This window comes from Felis catus, chromosome B4 (assembly GCF_018350175.1).
Source record: "Felis catus isolate Fca126 chromosome B4, F.catus_Fca126_mat1.0, whole genome shotgun sequence".
NCBI lineage: Eukaryota > Metazoa > Chordata > Mammalia > Carnivora > Felidae > Felis > Felis catus.
Genome location: NC_058374.1, coordinates 28,830,981 through 28,856,039, shown reverse-complemented (window position 1 = coordinate 28,856,039; position 25,059 = coordinate 28,830,981). Strand labels below are relative to the sequence as shown.

Genomic DNA, 25,059 nt, shown 5'->3' with positions numbered 1-25,059 from the left:
ATATTAGCTAAACAATGTGACAAACTCCGAGAAAAAATTAATTTTAGGTTATCAGTCCACTTTCCTGTAACTGAAACAATTCTCAAGGGTAAAATTAATGTTTCTATTTTAAACAGCCTTAATGGAACTTATTACATTATATAATACAAACCTCCAAAACTGTTTTCATATATCACAATGTCTGCTTTAATCTTCAGCTAAATGAATTTATAGATAAATGGAGTGACTTCAAAGCCCTGTAAATGAAAAGACCAGTCAACAAAAATGCCTAAATCATTTAGTGAAATGCTTGTGGATTTGTATATTTAGCATGTTACTGGTTAATCTTGGCTTAACCACCTCCACAACTCACTTCTCCACCCACCAAGTTATTAAAATCCAAACACTTTCTTTTGGTAGAAAAATCTTCTATCTTCGAGTAAAGTCTAGACAGATCTTTAAATACTTTGATTTTCTATGTTCTACAATACTAAAATTATTGGACATCACCTCCTGTAATACTTTTCATTAATTTAAGTTTCTATATTTCTTTATTAAATCTGTTAAAAGACCATATAATCACTAAGCACTGATTCAGTAAAACCAAAAAAAAAAAAAATTAGTTAAGTTCTCAACCATTCTATAACTCCAGCTCAGTATGTTCCAAATAACCCTGAAAAAGCCTAAATGTCCAAGTTAGCAAGAAATTTCCTACAATCCTCATCTAAAAGGCGGTAAGGGTCTTTTCACGCCAGGCGCTGAATGGAGCTTTTCTTCTGAAACAAAGTGCCTGAGGTACAGAGAACAAACTGTAAAGGTAACTGGTTCTTTTGTCATATGATTCCCTACAACCTTCTCATATTTTAACAATTAATGACTGTTCACGGCTCCTAATCAATTATAACCAGTAAGATTTAGTAGCTTCTGCTACTAAAAGTCATGTGAACTTAAGCATTTTCTTAATTTTCAAACAGATTATCAGAACCTGAGAAAGTTAAAAAGAATAAGGTCCGCAAATTTTCAATTTTCATTACTATAAAACTGAAATACTAACTTAATACTAAATATTTACTTAAGTATATTTAAGTACACATTTTCTATTTTAGAGTTGACAAAATTTATACAGAAAAGCATAATTAATACATACTATACACATACTTGAACACATGAAAAACCTCTTATGATATTAACCACTATGAGACAATCTACTCTTATTTACTGATAACAGAAAAATGAGATATTTCCAAATACAGTGCCTTGATTTAATCTGTCAGTTAATGTGCCTATAACAGGGTACTTGGATCAAATGGGAACCAGAAGTACCAACCAGGAACCCACCTAATCTGCTTTTATTAAAATCAATAGGAAATCAATAGGAAATCAATAGGAAATCAATAGGGCCCAGTGAGGCTGCAGGGAAAGTATGAAGACGGCAAGTCCACCTCCATTCGCACCTTCTCCTCAGAAAGGACTGTCACCCCAGCCCCCAACAAATCTCTATAACAGAAAAAGATAAACGGGATTATGCCAGGTTGACCCCAAGCTTTGTTCTCCTCCTCAAGACACATTCAACAAAAAGATCTAAACACACATCTGATTTGACAAGCATTTAGGTTTACAAAGAAGGAGGTGAAAGTGAAATCATACTTGATGCATTCATGGGTTCTGTGTCAAAGGTCATGTAGCAGTATTTCGGTGGCTGCTTACTAAGATCTGAAGTGGGCAAAGCATGGAGAACCACAAAACATAGTATATCCGCTCTAAAAGGCACCTTGGAAATCATCTCTTCCAACCTTTTCATTGTACAAACATACTTTATAAGATATTTGATTAACTGTGAATTTCCTAACAGCTATTCAGAGGGTGATACTTATTTGTGGGAAAGACACATACATATACCCACAAAAGGATCAGCAGGTACAACTATACAATGGCAAAATGAAAAATTCTTTAATTCCAAGTCTATGCTTTAATGTAAATAATTAAATTTTTGGTTTAACACACTCTTATATACTGGGTTTTTATGTTTTTCTGAAGGAAAATACTCAAGGACAGAAATTACAATGCTATCAGAATATATGAAAAAAAATTAGAGCCTTTTAAAGTAAATGAAATAGGAGATTGAATAATCTTTTTAAAATGAAACAGAATTGATAGTTCAAACATTGATTCAAACATTCTGAAAATGTTCAACTTAAAATGTTAACCATAATTTAGTGCTAAAATAAATTTTACTTTTTTCTCTGCCACAATGTAATGTAGAAAGAAAGCTCTCAAGAGAAACAAAAGCATTCAAAAAGAGACTTGGGGGCGGGGGAGGGTAAAAGGGTCAGCAAGAGAACTGGGAACAAATGACAATGCACTGGGCAGTGCAGAAGATTTAGAAGAGCAAGTGAATTTTGTTTTTATCATCTTTGGGATGTGTACTCAACAGCTACCAAACAAAAAGCGGTGAAGCCGTGCTGCTATGAATTAAAAAATTTAGCTCCACTACTCTATTAAGAAAAGCGTGGAAGATTTTTTTGTAGAGGACAAATGTAACACAGAGAATTCAATCTTAAGTGTGGCTGCAATACCAAGCAAAATTTTAAACATTTGAATTTATATTCTGAGTACTTTCAAAGTTTTCCAATAAGATTATCCAAATGACATTCATCTATTCCACTATTGTTCCTCATCTACACATCTCCATGTAATACCTCTTCATTTATTAAAGACTGTATCATAATTTTCCTTTCCCAAACTCTATTGTATTCTTAGAATCTTTCAACATCTACAAATACACCCACAGAACTTCAACAATGAACATCTTCTACTCAACTCTATTCCTAAGACCTGACCCTTTGTCGTCACCCAGGACAATCTCCAACTCAACAAACTGTAAACGCCAACATGGAACTCTCTGACAAGACTTCCTCTTCTTCTATATCTCCCTGCCTTCATTTCTACTATACCCCATAGAGTGCTTCAGTCCTAGAATCCCTCAGGTTTTTGACCAGCTCCCTCTCCTAGACTCATGTCCTTGCCTACTACCTCTGTCACTAAATAGCATTAATTAATTAACCTCTCCTTACTCAGTTTCCATATCTGTATAATAATGTTCTTTATGCTTATTCAGCAAGCATTTGAGCCCATTCTGTATTACAGGCACTGAGAATACAGACAGACTACAAAATAAACCTCCTGGCTTCATGGAACTTACATTCTAGGACTGAGGTTTTACCAGGCTGGTTGCAAGGATTAAATGAGTTAATATTTATAAAGAATAATGCATAGCACGTAATATGCAACATTTGTCATAGCTTATCATCTAAACTGCTCTAAATTCAACACCTTAATTTCCCTAAACTCGTAACTTTTCACTGTACCAGCCTGGTAAAATCTCAGTCTTAGACTAATACTACATTCTGATCTCCATCACTTATTTAGGCTATAGACGGCATCTAAGCAAATCACATCTATATTGAGTTGTTCCATTAAAAGTGTGTAATTTCTAGTTTCAGCTGGCTGAGATCCACAAGCTGGCTCAATGATTCTTTCATCTGTTTTTGGTTAGCTCCTTCTTTCCTTTGTAGGGCTTCTTTCTCTCTAATTGACTCTGAAACCTTTATGCTCCCCAAGATCTTGTCTTTTGCCTTCTTTTATTTTCTTCTCAGCCCATTTACTCTCCTATATATGGTCCCATGGTTTCTATCCCAGAGTCCCCAGTCACATCCCACAGCATCAGATTCAAAAGGTCAATTGCCTTGTTAGACCTCCCACACTAGATATTTTATTACCATCTCAAAATACCCTACACTAATCTCCTTACCTTCTAAATTGATTCTTACTCATGTATTCTCTCTTTGTTTGGTATCATCATTATCCATGCAGTTGCCCCAGCTAGGAACTCTGGACTTAAACTTGTCTACTTCTCCCCCATTGGCCATTTCTAAGTACCAAGTTCTAATGAATTTACAATTTACCAACAACAAATGAAAGGAGTCCGAAATCTGTTTCCTTTTCTCCATTTCTATCAACACAGCCGACTTTAAGCCCCCATCAGCTCTTGTTTAGCCAACTATTTCACAAATGCCTTCCCTGCCTCCAATCTTTTCCCCTTAACTTTATCATTCACAACAGCTACCAGAGTATTCTCTTAAACCTAACTACAACCAAATCAGGTCCCTGATTAAAAGTCTTCAATGGCTTCCCAAAGCCTAGAAAGAGACAGAAATTCAAGATCCTAAACATGGCATAAAAATCCCTCCATAATCTGGTTCCATACTTCTCCATCATTCTTTTTTTAACTTTTTTTAAACTTTTTTATTAATTAATTAATTAATTTTTGAGACAGAGACAGAGCATGAACGGGGGAGGGGTAGAAAGAGAGGGAGACACAGAATTGGAAGCAGGCTCCAGGCTCTGAGCCATCAGCCCAGAGCCTGACGCGGGGCTTGAACCCATGGACCGTGAGATCGTGACCTGAGCTGAAGTCGGACGCTTAACCGACTGAGCCACCCAGGCGCCCCTCCATCATTCTTTTTTTAATGTTTACTTATTTTTGAAGGAGAGAGAGAACGTGAGGGGGGGGGGGGCAGAGAGAGACACACACACAGAATCCGAAGCAGGCTCCAGGCTCTGAGCTGTCAGCACAGAGCCCAATACGGGGCTCGAGCCCAAGAACCGTGAGATCATGACCTGAGCCGAAGTTGGACGCTCAACCGTTCAACACTGAGCCACCCAGATGCCCCCTCCCCGCGCCCCGCATTGTTCTCTGTCCCTTATCTATACTCCTACAACACACATGTGCTTATACTTCCAGAATACGTCATGATGTTTCTTACCAATGTGCCTTTGCTCTTGTTCTCCCCTAGTTGGTCCTCTGCTCCCCTTCGCATTTCCCTCACCTCTGTTTTTCCCTCTCTGTCTCTTTCTCTGATCCTTTAACATGTAGTTCAGACATGATCTCTTCCCTTAATGCTTTCTTTGATCATTCTTCCCACTTCTCTACATTACAGTGACTGTACTGTACTACAGTATCTGTTTTTGTGATTCCATCCATATCTGAGCTCTGTAAGTGCAGAACCCCAGTTTTATCCAACGCTGTATCCCTAGAAATTAGCACAGTGACTACAACACAGTAGGCCATCATTAAATGTTTGTTACGTTATACTAGCTTATCGCATGCCAAGAATAAGTCATCAAGTACCAAATGTAAAATTATACAAAACTGAAAATGAAAAGTTAGGTGATTTACTTATCTTTTCTGATTGTTAAGTGCTATTACTAAAATGTTATCACTGGGTCTCAAAGATTAGCTACTGCTCCATCCAACAAAAACTAGACTTTTTAAATTGCTATAGTTTATCCTCCAAATGGTTCAAGTGTGTACTGAAAGAGTAAGTTAATAACTTACAAAATGTATTCCTAAGTATTCTGATATCAGAAAGATATCTTGTGCCAAAGGCAGGATGTACTTGGTAGAGAAAGGGAGTGACAACATGGAGACTTGCAGCCACAGATTAAATAATGTGACCATACTAGAGGACTCATTTGACCCATTTTTTTTTTATTTTTTTTCAACGTTTATTTATTTTTGGGACAGAGAGAGACAGAGCATGAAGAGGGGAGGGGCAGAGAGAGAGGGAGACACAGAATCGGAAACAGGCTCCAGGCTCTGAGCCATCAGCCCAGAGCCTGACGCGGGGCTCGAACTCACGGACCGCGAGATCGTGACCTGGCTGAAGTCGGACGCTTAACCGACTGCGCCACCCAGGCGCCCCCATTCGACCCAATTTTTAAAGGAAAAACAATTAATACAAATTCCTCTAGTCCTTAAATTAACACACACAAATAAATAAAAAGATATAATCAAGAAATACTGCTCACTTTCTGAGAAACATTTCATGAAGGTTATTGCCCAAAATCTTGAAGGCTATTTCATGAAGCAATAGGGTATAATATACTCCCTATGTTGAGATGGATTAATATAAAATAATTTAAAATATGATATATTATATGACATAGCCTTCCTGGTAGAGAAGTGGGCAAAACAAATACCAGATGTGGATGGAACATTGTTATAATTACCCAGAATTCTTTGTGAGCATCTCAAATTACCTAAAGACCTATAAACTGGTGTACATTCATATGTGTTCTTAAAAAATAAGTATCTTTCTTCAACTGCAAGAGCTTTCCTTATTTAAATGTAGATAACTGCTTTAAATATGCTACATGTATGCTTAATCTTACAAAATAAAAACAGGCCACTAAAGTAAATTAAGTAGGAAATACTGTCTCTTTGAAGAATCTCTGAAAGTGTACTTAGGCCATTATACAGAGTTGCAGCTCTAAAGGAAAAATCAGTAACAGTCATGTGTTTTGACTGATAAAACCATGCATCACTGAAAGTTAGGCTATCTGAAGTAGCTGACCAAAAGCCACACACACAAAGCTGAAATTTTTAGAGACAATATGTATCATGAGCATATAGCTATATAGAGTGAGTTCTCTTAAGAACCTCTAAAGTAAAGGCTCCAAGTAGGAATAGGAGTTGACCCATGGAAAGACTTCCATGTAGTTACAAAACCCTTGAATTTATATGGAAATTTCTATAAGCTAACATCACATTCTCAAAAAAGTCTGACCCTCAATGGTAAAGAGCCATAGCTCTAAAGGATTTGTCTGATTCTTCTCTGTTTACCCCTGGGGCTTCTTCATAAATCACAATTGCCTAATTTTCTCTACCCAGTCTATTTTACTATAGGAATTTTCCAAAAGTATCATGTCAACATCCCTGAACATTGCTTTCCTAAAATGAATACATGCTCCTGTTAAGCTTTCTGATTTTTTTTAATTAATGTTTATTTTTGAGAGAGAGAGAAAGAGACAGAGCACAAGCAAGGGAGGGGCGGGGGGGGGGGACACAATCTGAAACAGGCTCCAGGTTCTAAGCTGTCAGCACAGAATTTGACACGGGGCTCGAACCCATGAACTATGAGATCATAACCTGAGCCGAAGTCTGACACTTAATCGACTCAGCCACCCGGGCATCCCTAAACTTTCTGATTTTAAATTATGACTCCATGAACTTACCTTAAGAATAAGAAAGAGATCAGTATCACCATTTATGTATCTGGTCATATCTGCAATTAGACTAACAGGTACTCTTACCTATATACTTTTCTCATCCCATGAATATATGGACATAAGTTTCATTTAAGAGTAAAAATTAAAACAGTGTTGAAAAATATATCAATTGCGGATATTATTTTTTACATTCTTGCATAAAAGAAAAGGAATTACATAATCATTTCATCATTGTATGACAATATACTAGCAACCTTTAAAAATAGTATCCTATTTATTAAAGAATATTAAAAAAGATGGCATATTCCCCTTAGAGATCTACTTCATATTGTCTTTTACGGCTTAGAGGTTAAATGCACAGTATGGAGCCAGGATGCCTACATTTGAATACAAGCTCCATTTGTGACCTGAGACAACCAGGTCTCTCTGTGCCTTAGTTTCTGCACCAATACTATAAGGAAACAGTATTTTCCTCATAGGGTTTTCATGTAGATTAAATGAGTTAATATTTTTAAAGTGCTTTGAATAGCGACTGACATAGAAACACTATTAAGTGTTTGATAAATAAAACAAAATGGTAATATCCTGAAACAAAATGTTATGCCCACAAACGCATTGTAAGAATAAAAGGTATCATATATGTTTTAAGTTAGAAAAATATAAGGTAAGGCAATAGTCTTCTCAAACTTCTTAAAATGTGGCCAATAAATAGGAAATCTATGAAGGTACAAAACCATATACATTTAGTGCTTAGTAAAATGTAAAAAAATTAAAATTGTCTGTACGCCTTGAAACAAACTAATACATCATGGAGTATCTCACAACCAGGGATAGAAATTATTATGCTCTATTAAATACAAAAGTAGTATTAAAAAACAGCCCCAAAATTGACTACATTTGAGAATTCACAGAGGTTAAATATAGGTCTTTAGGAAACATACAGCAAATACCGCATTCTCCCCCAAATTATTCACCTTTTATTTTCCAGTTACTATTTTCAATTATTATCAGTAAATATCATTATTATCATTACTCTTACCTCTTGTATGTATTCTGTGTTCCTCCCCAAACTCATGTTATTCACTCATCCCTAAATTTTATATTTATAATTTCCTTTAGAGCTGTACTATATTTGTATTCTTAAACAATCTATTATTTCATTTTTGATGTCCTTGAATTTTATATTAATGGAACCATGTTGTATATTCTTCTTTGATTTTTTCCAATGTTATATTCCTGAGATCTCAGACGCAAGTTGCTGGAATTCATTCATTTTCAGAATTGTCCAACATTCCATTGAATGAATATACCACTACTCATCCTACTACTGATAGATATTTGAGTTGTTTTTGGTGTTGTTTTATTACTATGAACAGTGCTATATTAACAACTATATACATCACTTGATCATCTGTATAAAGGTTTCTCTAAGACATATTTAGGAACAGAGATATGGATCATAGTGTATGGGCATCTTCAACTTTATTTAACGATGCCATTTTTTTCCTGCTGGGTGTACCACTTATGTTACCACCTGAACTGCCTAAGTGTTCCAGTTGCTCCATACTCATGTGAACCGCAATACCATTTGGCCTTGAATTTCTGAAAATCTAGGAGGCATGAAACCTTTTCACTGTGGTTTTACTTTGCATTTCTCTGATTACAAATGAGGTTCACTATCTTATGTTTATTGGCCAAATGAGTTTATTTTTCTATGAAGTACACATTCAACTCCTTTACCCAGTTTTCTATTAAGTTATTATTTTTATTTTACTGTGTGGAAGATGTTTATATGTACTAAATACTAATCCCCACTCTGTGTATCTATTGGTGGAAATAAATTATTAATTTTGATGAAGTTATATTTGTCAATCTTTTGCATTCTGTGTTTTATGCATTTTTATCTTATTGAAAATCATGAAAACATTCTCCTCTATTACCTTTAGAAAATGTTAGTTTTACCGTAACTATATATTTACCTTACCTATAGATTCATATCTATAATCCAGTTCAACTAACTTTTCTAAATAATATGCGATAGTGGCCCAACTCATTTTTTGCCATTTAATTAACCAACTACCTCAATTATTGAAAGAACTGTTTCCACTGACTGGCAATGCCAATGCCATTAAAGATAAAGTTTCTTATTAAAGCATTTCTCTTGGGGCGCCTGGGTGTCAGACTCTTGGTTTTGGCTCAGGCCATGATCTCACGGTTCATGAGTCTGAGCCCCACAACAGGCTCTGTGCTGGCGGTGTGGAGCCTGCTTGGGATTCTCTCTCTCTACCCCTCCCCCACTCACTCTCTTTCAAAATAAATAAATTCAAAAAATTTTTTAATTAAAAAATATTTTTCGGGGTACCTGGGCAGCTTAGTTGGTTGAGCATCCGACTTCAGCTGAGGTCATGATCTTGCAGTTTGTGAGTTCGAGCTCTGTGTCAGGCTCTGTGCTGACAGCTTAGAGCCTGGAGCCTGCTTCAAATTCTGTATCTCCCACTCTCTCTGACCCTCCCCTGCTTGCACTCACTCTCTCTCTCTCTCTCTCTCTCTCTCTCTCTCTCAAAAATAAACATTAAAAAAATTAAAAAAATATTTTTCTTTGTGAGAATATTTTTCCTTTATAAGACTATTCAATTGTCTATTCCTTCTTGAGCTAATATGAGCTATGTTTTTCTAGGCATTTGTCTATCTGATATAAGCTTTCAACTATACTAGCAAAAAGATGACTATTCATGAAACATCTGTAGTAACATCCCCTTTTTCATTCAAGACAGTGCTTTGTGATTTCTTCTCCCTTGATTAATCTTGCCAAGTTTTAAATTTTTTTAGTCCTTTCAAATAATCTATTTTTAGCTTCATTGTTTCTTCTCTGATTTACTTTTATTTTCTATTTCATTAATTTATATTTACTTTTTGCTTCAATTAGGGGAGTATTCTTTTAGTCACCTCTGATTTTTAAGAATGCAGTTGTTTTTCTGCATTTATTCCTTTAATGTAAGCATTAAAGTCATACATTTCCATAAAGTATCAGCTTAGTTTATCACACAAGTTCTGATATATAATATTTTACTACTGTTAAATTACATTTTCTAATATACATTAAAAGTTTTTCCTTAACCCAAGAGTTATCTGTAAATAATACATCTCAATTTCCAAACATACAAGAAAATCATGGTGTTAACTTACAGTTAATGTCATTTTAAACAGAGAAACAAGTATAATGCCAATCCACTGAAATTGTAAAAACTGGCTGTATTTGACCAGAATGTTATCAATTTTTGTAAATATCTCTTACGTGCTTTTAAAGTTTTTAAAAATATTATGAGATGCAGTGTTCCCTAAATGTCCATTACAGCAAGCTTTTAAATCTTGTTATTAAAATTGTTCATATTTTTAATTTTTCTCTGCTTATTGCAATATTTACTAAGAAAGATGATTTTAAATAATTCACAATGCTGATTATTTGCATATTGCTTCTATGGTCCTATTTTTTTGCTTAATATATTTTCTAAGTATATTATCAGGTACATACCAATTTAGAATTATCATTCCGTTTACCATTATTTAGTGACCCTTACTCTCTAGGATAGTTTTTCCACAAAGCCAACTTTAGATGATATTAATGTAACCATGTAACACAACCTCTCTTTCTTTATTGTAAAGTATATCTTTTTACATCCTTTCTATTTTCAAGTTTTCTATATCTTTTTAATGGTATGTTTTTTTATAAGTAGCATGCATCTAGATTTTGTCATTTTATCCAATCTGGCAATCAGCTTCTGTTAACTGGTGAATTTTGTCAGTTTTTATGTATGAATTACTAATATATTTGCATCTAATACTAATCTCATTTTGTGCTTTTCACTTGTCTTTTTTCTATGTTTTTTCTCCTTTTCCTTCTTTTTTTTCTTTTTCATTTTTTCTCATTCTATTTCCCTCCTCTACTGGTTTGAAAAGCATACATACTATTTCCAGATTTTCATTTCTTGTATCAGAATTTTAACATGAATCACAGCTTACCAAAATCTACAGCTAATTAATACTTTTACCCTCCTTCCAGGTTTTATACAGTGTTTTTCTATACCTACCCATATTTACCACTTCCTATATTCTTTATCTTTACATCTCAGACCTTCCATCAGTAACCACTTTCCTCATCTGTGAGGCTATGGTGATCAGAAACTCAGAGAACATAATGGCAGAAGTATGACCACTACTGTTACCTGACTTCTGACTCAACCAAATACACTAGGGCAGATGGAAATCCCCAACCTCTAGACAACTCAGGTGAACACGAACAAGATGGACGTTAGTGTGACCATGAAACCTTAAAATACCTAACACCTTGCTTCCTCCACATATTAGACTCTTAATATAATAGACACTCAAAATCTGCCTCTGCCTTACTTTTCTGAACCATTTTTGAAGTTGGTACAGTAAAACTCCACATCTATCTATAATGAAAATAAAAGCATGATGCTCCCTGCCCCCCAAAATCAGCTTGATGTGGCAGAAATTTAAATTACATTGCATTTTATGACCATTAAGTTTTATTATTATAACACATAATATGTAAGTTAAGCATATAAAGTACAAATAAATACTAGTAAAATAAGGTTAAGTTTTAAATTTTTGATTAAAAACATTTAATACATAACATAAAGAACACAAAAGCCCCTTAAAATACAAATTAGGTCACATGTAAAATATATAGAAAACTGGTATATAAATAAGACATCACTTTTACATAAAAATTATTAACTTAGAAGTTGAAATATGATAAAGTGTATTTCCGCAGCACTTGGTCTAAAGAACAAAGCATGGTCTTTTATCTGTGCATCTTGTAACATATAGTGTAACTCCCAAAAAGGCTTGGATGCTTTTGTTCAACAAGAAAAATATGTATCAGGCCTACAGTTATTTTCAAGGAGAAATATTCAGGTAACTAAAGTTTTATTTTATTTGGAATCTGAAGTTTTGTAGATGCCTAGTTATTTCAATGCAAACAATATAATAGCCAGCTTACTTATTAGTCTCTTTTATCATAGGCAATCAGGTACCAGAGATCATGCCAGCCAAAAGAATGACAAAGATTTTCTAACTGTATTTATTAAATACCTGTAACAGAGAACTGATATCAAAGTACATATAACAGGTTCCATAAGATGGAGCTCTACACAGAACCATTAAGTGCCAGAAATAACCCAGAAACTTGCCTAGTATTAATAAACTCAAAGGATTTTACATGTATGGAGAGCCATACTTAATGGCAGTAATACCGTCTTATTCCATGGGACTATAAGTATACAACACATCTCTATAAGCTGTGACTTAATGATTTGGAAAAAGGAAAAAAAAGTGAAAACATAATTCCTTATACTAGTGCAGAGTTCAGAATAGGAACCCACTCTAACCAAGGCCACTTTTGCTTGTAGTAAAGTTTTGCAATGATACTGATGATAATGGTAGAAGCAGTGTGGTGGCAGCACCATTTTAGAGCAATTACTATGTGCGTCTATTATCATTATAGTATATGTAAGCAAAAACTTAGGAAAGCAGAACAAATCAGCTTATACATCTACAGTTTTTCCTACTTTTAGTAAAGCATGTATATTCTTGAATTTTTAATCATTTAAAATTTAATACATAAAGAAAATAAGATGATGAATTATATAATTATAATCAAGTCATCCCCTGCTTCAAGACCTTTGGCAAGTCCTCAACATTTCCAAGACAGAATCCAATGATGGCAATATAAAGCTGGGGTTTTTTTTCCATTTGCTTCCTAACTAATTCTCCAGCTTCATGTTTAGCCATTTCTCTACTCACCCCAGAGAGTTCAACCAAACCTGTAACTCACATGTGACAATATATGTGTATGTGTGTCATATGCTTTTGCACATACTGTTTTCCCTATCTGGAGTATTATTTTCCAAATTTTCACTAAGATAATCCACACGAATCCTTTAAGATTTGGCCATCCCCTCTATGCATATGGAACAGAATATCACATCAGATACCAAACTATATTCTAAAGGTTTGTTTTCTTGTTCCCCCACCCCCCCTAGTATACTTTAAGCTCTTTAAGGTAAGAAACTGCATTTTTCATCTTCAGAGTCTTATTGCCTAGCAAACAACAATCCATCATATTCATTTTACAGATGAACAAACTTAGGCCAAATAAATTAAATTATTTTCCCAATTTCATAGGCCAGTTAATGGCAGATTTAATATTAGACTAAGACTTCTATCTAAGACTTCTATCTCCTAGTTCAATGCTCTTTCCATAAATGCAGAACCTACAGAACCAGATCAGAAGGAATTATGTCATTAATATCTAGAATGTTTAAGGCAGATACACAGCTAAATGGAGTATAAAAAAGTGAATCCCTTAAAAACAAAAATAAGATACAAGTTAATGATGATGGATTTTCAAGGAATAGGAATAGGTGATAACAAAGAAATAGAAAAGTCAGAAAAATGCTATCTTAAAAATAATAATTACATGGGAGCTATTTCAGTTACATATACATTTTTTTAGGACAAGAAAAAGATAAATATGAATAATTAAAATTTATCTGCAATCAGCTCATCAAATTTCAAAGGAACTATTTTTTTTCCTTAGCCATAACAAAATTAAGGGTAAAATATGCAGCTAAAAAAGATCAAGCATTTATGCCAAGATAATGGGCATAATAATAATTTATGCCAAGGTAGAGGAAAGTAGCTTTATCTGGTATATAAGTTACCTTTTATTGGGGAAAAAAGGTGAAGGAAGTAATATTTTAACTTAAATGAAAAATCACCAATTTAGGAAGAATGGACTGAAAGGGATTAGGGAAAGCATTTTATTTTCTATTTTTTTAAATATAATTTATTGTCAAATTAGCTAACATACAGTATGTAAAGTATGCTCTTGGTTTCTGGGGTAGATTCCCATGGTTCATCGCGTACACACAACACCCAGCGCTCATCCCAACAAGTGCCCTCCTCAATACTCATCACCCAAGGGAAAGCATTTTAAAGAAGAAATATCTGAGATGAATTACTGTCCACCTTTCAAATATCCCAGAAAATAAGAAGCAGTAAATAAGGAAATAGATTTCAGGTAGAAGGAGCAAAAGTATATTCAATGCATGAAGGGGAAAACAGCCTGTAGATATAGGAATCTATCAGTAAAAAGCAAAGAAAGGAAATGGTCAGCAGACAGAAGAAACAGCAGGGGCAGGATTATAAATCAGAGCTTTGTATGTCATGCAAAGAATCTTAGTTTTATCTAGTAAGTTAATAAAGATCCAGGGAAGGCATCTGATAGGGAGAATGATTAAATCAGCTGGTTTTTACAAAGATAACTTTGGCAGCAGCCTGCATGGCAAAGAAGAGTAGAGACAAACAATAGCCTAGTATAAGAGTTTGCATGAGAAATGAGGACCCTAAAGCAACAGAAATAGAAATGGAGAGGAAAAGACTGTATTGAAAGATATTCAGGGTAGAGAACTGGCAGATCTGGTGATTACCAGGTTATGAGAGGAAAGGTTAACCCTAGGCTTTAAGTCGAATGTAATACATTGGCAGTGGCACTAACAAATTTGTGAATGCAGAAGGAAAGCAAGACTTGATAGGAAATAAATTAGTTCAACTTTGGACTTGTGAAATTTGACAGTCACGTAGGATATACAGGTGGAAAAGTTACACAGGCAACTGTAGACATATTTAGAACTCAATGTAGTTCTTGGCAAAAGATAAAGATTTTGAAAATATCAGCATATAGGTGGTTGCTAAAACTAAAAGAATTGGGTCAGACGTTTAGGTAGGGTGGGCTGAGTAGAAGAGAATCAGCCCTGGGTAAAGCCAAAGAGAAAGAGGCTTTAAAAGAGAAGAATGGAAAGAAATGAGAATTTAAGAAAACAGTAATAGTACAGAAGCTGTGGAAGCAAAACCTTCCAGGAGATTCAACAATAACAAATACAGTGGGGCACCTGGGTGGCTCAGTCAGTTAAGCGGCCGACTTGGGCGCAGGTCATGATCTCGCGGTCCGTGAGTTTGAGCCCCACTTCGGGCTCTGTGCTGACAGCTCAGCGCCTGGAGCCTGCTTCGGATTCTGTGTCTCGCTCTCTTTCTCTGCCTCTCCCCTGCTTATGCTCTGTCTCTCTCTCTGTCTCAAAAATAAATAAAACATTTAAAAAATTTAAAAAAAAATAACAAATACAGGTAAGTCAAATAAGATAAAGGTTGAGAAAGATTGGCAGGATTTAGAGGTCACTGGAGATTTTACTACTTACTACAGCTTCAGCAGAACAGTAGGGTGGAATCTTTATACAAGAAACTCAGAGACAGTTAAAGAAATGTTCATTTCAAAGGGATAAAATTATATACCTTAATGGACTCAAGATAAATGGCAGGTTTGAACAAATTCCCATGTAAAGATAAAAGCTATGGAATGTAAAAAAAAAAAGAATTGGTATTAATGGTAAACTCATTAAAACTGTGTAGGAAATAAGAGACCATGAAGGTAATATTCACTCTTTGCTTAACTACAGACACTCTTTGGGCATCTTTCTCTGAAACTCTAGCCTCACTCAATTTATCTCGTTGAATTAAACATGTGTCAAGGACATGAAAAATTCTGAAAACACTGACTAAGCACATCACTATTGCTCTAAGTTTAAAAATGTATAAAACCAGGACAGCAGAATTTGTATTCCTCTACAATCTTGAGCTTTGGTTCTAGTTGAGTCCTGAAAAGTATTCTAAAAATACTTAAACAGAAATTTTCACACAAAATTTTGATTAGTAAAACCAAATTTTAGCCTTTTGCAAACTACTCAGGGCTATGTCAGGCAGGCTTGTAGCTAAAGATCACAATAGGGTAAAAGACAAAAATTAACCTCAAATGGATCATAGACCTACATATTAAAGCTATAAACTTCTATGGGCTCCTAGGTGGCTCATCGGGTAAGCATCTGACTCGATTTCGGCTCAGGTCATGATCTCATGCTTTGTGAAACTGAGCCCCATGACAGGCTCAGCGCTGACAGCACAGAGCCTGCTTGGGATTCTCTCTCACCCTCTCTCTCTGCCCCTGCCCTTCTTGTACACGCAGTGTGTATGCACGTGTGTGCTCTTGCTCTCTCAAAATAAATAAATGGCTTTAAAAAAATCTGTAAACTTCTAAAATCACAAGGAAAAAACATCTTGGAATGGGCAAAGATTTCTAAAAACACAGAAAACACAAAGCTTAAAAGAATAAAGTTATAAATTTGATTTCATCAAAATTTAAAATGTCTCGGAGCTCCTGGGTGGCTCAGTTGGTTAAGTGTCTGACTTCAGCTCAGGTCATGATCTCACAGTTTGTGAGTTCGAGCCCCGCGTCAGGCTCTGTGCTGACAGCTTAGAGCCTGGAGCCTGTTTCAGATTCTGTGTCTCCCTCTCTCTCTGCTCCTCTCCTGCTAATGCTCTTTCTCTCTCCTTCAAAAAAAATTTTTTTTAAATGTCTGCACTTCAAAGATACCATTAAGAAAATCAAAATCAAAAGACAAGCCACAGAAAGGGAGAAAATATTTTAAACACCTATATCCAAAAAAGAACTTGGGTCCAAAGTGTATAAAGAACTCTTACATCTTAATAATAAAAAGATAAGCAACCCACTTAAAAATAGGCCAATGATGGAATAGACATTTCATAAAAGAAAATACTCAAATGATATTCAAACATCATTAGATCAGTGAAGTCCAAATTAAAACTAAAAGGATACTAGGACACAACTACTAGAAAGGCTAAAATTAAAAATATGGACAAATGTTTGTAAGGATGGAACAACTAGAACTTTCATACAGTATAAAATATAAAATGTTACAAGCAATTTATAAACCAGTTTGGCAGTGTCTTATAGAATCAAACATATACTTATTATATGGTCCAGCAATTCTACTCTTGGGTATTTATTTACCCAAAAGAAATGTAAGCATATATCCACACAAAAATATGTGTGCAAATGTTCACAGCAGCTTTACTCTATAGCAAAAACCCAAATACTTTGTCCATTACTGATGAATGGATACACAAATAGTAATACATTCATGTAACAAACTACTACTTGGCAATACAAAAGGAATGAACTACTGATACATGCAATAACATGGATGAATCTTGAAAACATCATGTGAGTAACAGAAAGCAGACAAAAAGATTACATACTGCATGATTCCACATATATGAAACTCTGGAAACAGTAAATTTAATCTCTATCCATCAAAAATAGATCGTTGGTTGCTTGGGTTAGATTTGGGGAGGAATGACTGAGATGAGGTACGAGAGAACTTTCCGGGATGATGGAAATGTTCTATGCCTTAATTGTGGTGGTGGTTACACTAGCATATAAGTGTCTGAAAGGTCATCAAAATGTACATACATGATAATGTATGTAAATTATACTTCAATAAAGTTTATTCACACATACACACAAAATGGTACAATTTTAACTTCTGTCTTAGGATTGTTCTGATGTATACCACAAGAACATACTATGTGTTAAGAAGACATACAACCATCTTCTTAAATATATTTCCAAATAAATGAATGAGACTGTATTGAAATCTGTGGATGCCATACTTCTTAAGGGTATTCAAATATAGAATATAAAGTTTAGCTTCCTTGGGCTTGGGTTCTTCATTTTATGCAAGAGAACAGCATAGGGACATTATCCTTGAAGTCCATGTCAATGTCATATATGAAAGTAATATGATAAGGTCCCCTTCAATAAAATGCCCCTTAAAGAGTCCCAGGCAGCCTTCCTCAAGCTGAAAGATGTAACACAAAATAGCATTAAGATACTGTTCTACTACTGATTTCACAAACAGCCTTGTCCTTAAGGCTAGAACAACTGAGAGATGTTTAAGGTCAAAGCTACAGAAACAATGAATAAATTTTATAACCACATCCTTTCAAACTGAAGTTATATTAGAGTTAATACTGGACAAGAGAATAAGATGTCAGTTGATGGCAGACATAATTAAAACAAACTTAATTAATAATGTAAGTAAAATTTTAAATGAACATTTATGAACATTTATAGAATGTGAAAGATATACTAAACACAGTGCTTTATACTCATTTAACCAACCCCACTCTGAGATTACCATACCCATGCACAGGGAGACAAAATAACTTGGCCAAAGTGATTCAGCTGGTAAATTACAGGATAACCCAAACCCTTAATCACTCTGCTCTTAAGAAAGAAATGTTATATCCGAAAGGTGAACTCCAGATGCATTAAAGTCTTAAACATAAAAGATAAAATTACAGAACTATTAGAAGAAAACATAGGAAGATATCTTTGCAATTTGTGGATAAGGAAGGACTTTTCACTGCTTACAAAATAAAAAATTTTAGGTACATTAAAATTAAGGACTCCTGTACCACAAAGTCAACACATGACTGACACACTGGGATGTCTAAGACCACCAATGGATTACTATCTCAAATAGAGAACTCTGGGAAACCAGTGAAAAATGGAAACGCAACCAAAAAGGGCAAAGTGTATGAATGAATAAGCCAAACATAAGAAGGGAAACCTGAACAATCAGCAAGGATATGAAGAAATGATCAACCTCCCTGGTAAACAGAGAAACATTACAGCAACCATAAGATTCTATTTAACAACAGTTAAATTAGCAAAAATGTAGGAATGTCTACATTAACAAATGCTGGCAAAACTGGGAAAAAGTAAAACTTTTTATACACTGTTGGTGAGGGTAAAAAATTGATGTAGTAATTTCAGAAATAATACAGAATAATTTAGTGGTATTAAATATGTGACTAAGCTATAGCACAGCAATACCACACCTGGATATATACCCCCAGAGAAACTCTTCCACAGCCATTAGCAACATGTATGAAGATGCTGATTACAAAATTACTTGTACTCAAGAGCTGGAAACAACCTGGGTATCCATCACGAGGGGGAACTGATAACCTGTGCTAGATGCAAACCATAAAATACTGCACACTTAAAAGCAATGAACTAGGTGTACATACAGAAACATGAACAGATATCAATATTTAGTGAAGAAAGTAAAATATATGCCAAAATAAATTCTATAGATGTAAAACACACAAATTACTACATAATTTTACAAGGATAGAGACATAACCAAGAACACATATAAAACATACCAGATTTGGGGCAAGTGTTGGGAAAGAGTTGAGACTGGGAGTGAAGAGGAAAAGTTACAATCCAAATAATGAGCATATGCCTCTAAGCAACACTAACCTAACTCTCTGTATCTGAAATATTGTAAGTGATATAGTTATGTCAACTATTAAAGTTGATACATTTATGCAAATAGTTGAGAACTCCCTTTTTCTGGGATGACTGAGCATTTCATACAATACATCTTGGTTTTAACCATGATAAATTTGAAAATTCATGGCATTTAGTTTTTGCTTGTTACCATCACAGATAAATATGCTCAAAGGGTCTAATAAAAGGAATACTGACCTACGAACCTGAAAAGCTATAGCCTAGTCCAACCTAACTAGCAACAGAAACTTAGCAAAGTCATTTTACCTCCCTGAAAGTTTTCTTATCTGCAAAAATAAATTTGAATGATTCTCCAAATCCCTCCATCTCTGAAACTATTTATTTTCCTAACTAATATTTATACATATGAAATTATTTTAACTGTTTCTTCCCTCCCCAAAATAACAACAAAAACAAAATAATATCAAAAGATTTAGAAAAGTGATCTAGCAATAGAAGTGAATAGCAACTTAGCTTCTTTCAGGGTGGAAAGGAGAAAACACTAAAGAGGTACAGTGACTGTCACAGCCTTTTCAAGTATCTAAGACAGAGAATTTCAGCCCAAGTTCAGATAATCTACTCCTTGAAGTATTTTACTCTATGCTATTCCACATGTCACTATTACCTCTTCTAAAACATAAATTAAAGTCTCTTATGGAGTTTCTCCTTGAAGGCCCTAAACTTCAGCTTATCTGTAAGTTTTCAGATAAGAAAATGGTATGTTCTCCAAAGGTCTCTTCCGTATTAAACATGTAAGATTCCTAGAGAAAAATGAACTTTTAATTAACAAACTAGTCATACTCTTGAACATTTAACAACAACAACAACAACAAAAAACAACAAGCATTTAATTAGAACTGTGGATTAAGTGGGTATAAACACCTTAAGAATAAGGAAAACTAGCATAGTTTGGTGACCATGAATAGTAACTGAGCCATCTAAAAAATAATAGTACCACATATTATAAAAAGAGCATTGAAATCAGAATATTAAAAATATCTGGAAGCCAAAATTAAGATATTTACAGTACCTAAAAATTTGAAATTATAATATTTTAAAAGATCTGCAATATTCTTAGAATACAACAATAAATATGAGAAATTGAGATCATTCCCATATTTATCTCCCATTCACATTTAATTTTAAATATGGATGGGGAAGGGGGTAGTGGGAATTAAGAGGTCACAAAACATCTGTTACTAATAATTCCAGCACAGATGTAATTGTTACTGCAAAAAAGATGATGAAGTTATTCCCAGGCTGCCATACTACCAGCAGCCATAGTTTATACTCAAACTCCATGAATCAAGTCTCAATAAATAAAGTTGATTATGAAAACTGTCTATATGAACATATACACACAATCCCTATCCATATAGAAGGTATGTATTAAATAACAGGAAGAGGTCTGAAGAAATAAATGAGACAAAAATAACTTCCTAGAGAATAAAAAATAATCTAACAACATTTCATAGCTATAATACAAGTGTAGACCTAAACTTGGCTTCTTTCGCTCTATCTTTTGGAACCTTTCAATTTATATACACCTAAGTGATATACTTCAAAATATGTTTTAACAAAAGTAATAAAGTGAGTTCTAAATATTAAAAAAAAATTTTCTCTGAAAACAATCTTAAGGCAGATTTTACTTCTTAGAGATCACTGTCCTATTTAAGTATTCTAGAATATTACCATGTTTTCAAGCAACCCAGTTCCATGATAACAAGCAGCATAACCCACCTCCATCAAGGTAAAAAATCTAGACATGCTCAAACCATACTGAAAATTTTTACTAGTTAAAATTGATGTGCTAAGAATGCTTCCTCCAGGAATACAATTCTCAAAACACTATCCCATCCAAAGGAAAGATTATTTTCTAAAACAATGCCTGGGGCACCTAGGTGGCTCAACTGGTTGAGCGTCTGACTTCCGCCCAGGTCATGAACTTGGGGTTCGTGAGTTCCAGCCCCGCCTTGGGCTCTGCGCTGACAGCTCAGAACCTGGAGCTTCCTTCAGATTCTGTGTCTCCCTCTCCCTCTCTGCCCTTCCACTGCTCACACTCTGTCTCTCAAAAATAAAAAAATAAAGATAAAAAGTTAAAAAAAATAAAACAATGCCTATATAATAGGTTACATTTTAATTGGGGTTACTAAAAACTTGGTTCTATTAGGTGTATATCCATTAATTTTCTTTTAACATATCTAGTTTAAGATATTTTATTAGTGATACGTATAAAATGTAGCCTTCTAAAAAGTGTTTTTAAAACTATTTTATTTCCTGGCCATGGTTCTTTTCTAGTTTAAGATTTTTTTTTAAATTTTCTTTTAACAATGAACTTTTACTTTAGCTTGTATCTTTTTAGAAAGGAACATACATTTCCCCATGAATTCGTGATCATGCTACAAAGATTAAGAAACATTTTCCAAACCTAAATACTATTCTATAATTTTATCAAGTCCTACAACCTCTCATCACACTTTTACATATTAGTGCATATCTTCTTTCAGCATCTACATGATTTTTCTTCTCCTCTACTACAATTCAATACAGGTAGTTGAGAGTAGTTAATATAATTCCACATGATGTTGCATCTGTGTTTACATATGGCTCTAATCACATGCTTAGAAGTAATTTATGCAGGGGAAGGCAAAAAAAGAGGAAAAAGCAATAAAAACACAATTATAAGAAATAATTATGTTGTTATTTTAAAAATATCATTCCCAGTGTGGTAGAACTTTCTCATTTCTCACCACATGCTTCAAAGCTACTAAAATTGCAGAGGGTACAGACATTCAAAAATACTATGAACTGGAGAAAGAAAAAAATTACCAAATATTTCATATGCTTTTACATAAGGCTCATCTTAACAAGTGACTGATGCTTTCAATTTATAAGATACTTTAACTTTTGCTCCATGCCACAACTATGTATGTCATGGCTTTGTGGTAAAGTTCCTCCGTTTATAAAAGAAGTGAATTACACATATTTACTACTGAGCTCTAGGAATTAGGAGAACACCAAATTCAAGAAACATCTGTCAGGAAATGTAAAACTATATTTATATACATTCTCAATCTCCCTCTCTCTGTCTCTCTCCTGAAAAACCATGACGCTCTAAAATGGGAAATGCACATAGGCTTACCTGATAAGCCAGGTAATTCCTACTTAATTCAAGATAAACAGTACTACTATTACATTATGATACTGTTGTTGGTGCATTTATAGAAACACCATTAAAAATAATTAGGGAAATAAATACTTCTAACATTTGACCTAACAAAAGGCTTCCAAAAGTTTATAGTTATATTAACATAATTATATGGACACGCACCAAAAAAATGTAACTAAATACATGAAGTCTCATCTTATTACTTGTATTTGAAAGTAGTAATACTAATATACACAGTTATTCGAAAAGAATTGCTGAATACAAGTATATGATAATTATTAAACTACAATTTTTGCTGCATTTAAAACATCAAAACAAATTTATGCTTCTTAATTTACAATTGGTAAATGTAAAATTTATGCTTTACTTGTGATTCTTAACTAGAAGGGATAGGAAATGATAAAATCTAAAAATGACTAACATCTGACTGACTGCTGGTTAACATCTTCTTTAGTAGTTGCCTGCCAACCCATGTATAATTTAAGTCTATATCAGTTATGGGAAAATAATTAGACAGTATCAATCAACTGCAATTTTTACCATATTTAATGGTTTACACCTTTTAACGTCTAAAATATAGGTATTCAGGGATCTTACAATGAATAAAAAAGGAGGCTAAAAAGTATACTAAATATGCAAAATAGATATGGGCCAATCATTACATAATTTTCTGAACCTAACAACATACAACAAAACTTAAAAAAAAAAAAAGAAGGAAAGCAGTAAAAGATTGGTTTAAAGCAAGACTAAATTGATAGCAGTATCAATCTCAGTATTTAAAAAGCTCAAATTTATAAAATTATTCATGTTAAAACATTGTTACTTCTTTCCACCTTAGCAAACTAGAAAATGCTTACGCCTACTTTACCTAGGGCTAGTTTTAAATAACACTAAGACTCAGAATTGCACCAAAGGTCCCTATGAATGCAGAGGTCCCAATCAACAGGAGATAGACTGATGGTGCCACTACACCAATAATCATTTTTGTTAGCATCCTCTACTGGCGGTTTCCAAAGACAGCAAGTGGAAATGGTGCAAATAACAGAAAAATATGTACCTGCTATTCCATCTAAAGTGAATTAATCAGCATGTGGTCATTAGTAGCTACAGCATATTTCTCTCCTCACCCTCCAAAATGCATACATACATGTATACATACAAAAACCACACAAGAGTAGAGGTGGAAAATTAGAAGACATATTTTTAAATACAACAAACAAAGCATTACATTACAAACGGTAAAAATCGATTTACCCAATTCTAATGCCAGTCCTTTATAGATGACTGACATCATTACCATAAAGTTACTACCTAAGGATTGATGCTTTGGCCAAACCTTGCTCAATTGGTTTACCCTTGTCAAGTTACATTACTTGGTTCTCCCATTAATATCCTACTCTGCAGATATATTCCAGAAAGGAAATTAAAATGTTTTACTGGAGGCTTAGCAGTAAAATCTGCATGTCTTTTTAAATGAAAAAAAATTATTTACATACAAATAACAATATAAAGTACCCTTATGACTATCGCCCACTGTACACATCATTTATTCCCTCATTAAAAAGATTTAAGAGTTAACATTTTTCTATGCAATTCTCTTCAATAAACAACTGCAACTTACATGACTGCGTTGCTAAGAAATACCAACCGGCACCTATTCTGAGATTTCACAACACAATGGCATATAACTTCATTTTTAATTTGCAAATTATAAGGCTTAATCAAATAGCATGGCTGTAATCACCAGCAATGGATGAAATGCATTTGAGAACAAAAAGAAATACAAGGACAGAGCCAAAAGTGATGAAAATGGAAGATACCTGTAGTAGTACGGTGCTATCTTAAACACCTTTTGTTTTCTGAGAGTAATGCATACTGCAGACAAGACATTTTGTGCTAAACAGCCCAAATCTGTTTTTCTAATATTAAACACAAAGGAAAAACACTGACAGCAAGCGTGGTAAATAAATCCCTCCCTTGAGAATGAAAGCAGCAGACAGGAGGGGGCTGACATACATGCAGGAGAAAACTAAACACCATCTTTTTTCTACCTGCACAAGTTGCCATTTGCTGCAGCGATCGAGAACCTCTTTTTCCTGTTGATTTCAAGTACCTTTCAGGAGAGCTTTTTTTCCCCTTAAGTCATCTGTTGATATGCCTTAAGAGTGTAATATTCATATCACAAGATCTTTAGGAGAAAAATCCATTCTTTCCTGTTCAGGTAAACATGTTTACAGCAGCTGCACAGACGCTGGGTGGTTCAGACTCACATGTCACACACATGTCGTCAGCAACAAGAAAAGCCCCTTTCTCTGGCGATGAACATTTTAAATAAGGTAAAAAGCGAACAGCCCTTTCCGAACCAACTTACCTTTCATAAAGCCACATCAGCAACAGTGGCAACAGCTCGATATAGCACACTATTTGACGCTAAAACAGGAAATTAAAATTGCAATCGCCTATGCTCCACTCCTTGCTGTAACAAGTCATCTCTCCACAATGACGATACCAAATATTAGTTATCAATCATAACTAACAG

General features: G+C 34.3%; 1 protein-coding gene across 8 annotated transcripts in view; it reads right to left on the bottom strand.

Annotated features, from left to right (window-relative positions):
• ZEB1 (zinc finger E-box binding homeobox 1) overlaps positions 1-25,059 on the bottom strand; it is a 199,337-nt gene that overhangs the window by 172,093 nt on the left and 2,185 nt on the right. The window contains exons 1-2 of one of the 8 annotated variants that reach the window (XR_006600407.1): positions 1,318-1,332; positions 152-236 (exon numbers count right to left, since the gene is read on the bottom strand). The exons of 3 other annotated variants lie outside the window; for them this stretch is intronic. The gene's annotated coding sequence lies outside the window, so the exon portion shown is untranslated. Of the gene's footprint in view, positions 1-151; positions 465-778; positions 792-1,317; positions 1,333-25,059 lie in introns of those variants that run through there. 4 more of the 8 variants (XR_006600408.1, XR_006600411.1, XR_006600406.1 and 1 more) reach the window with 4 other exon arrangements.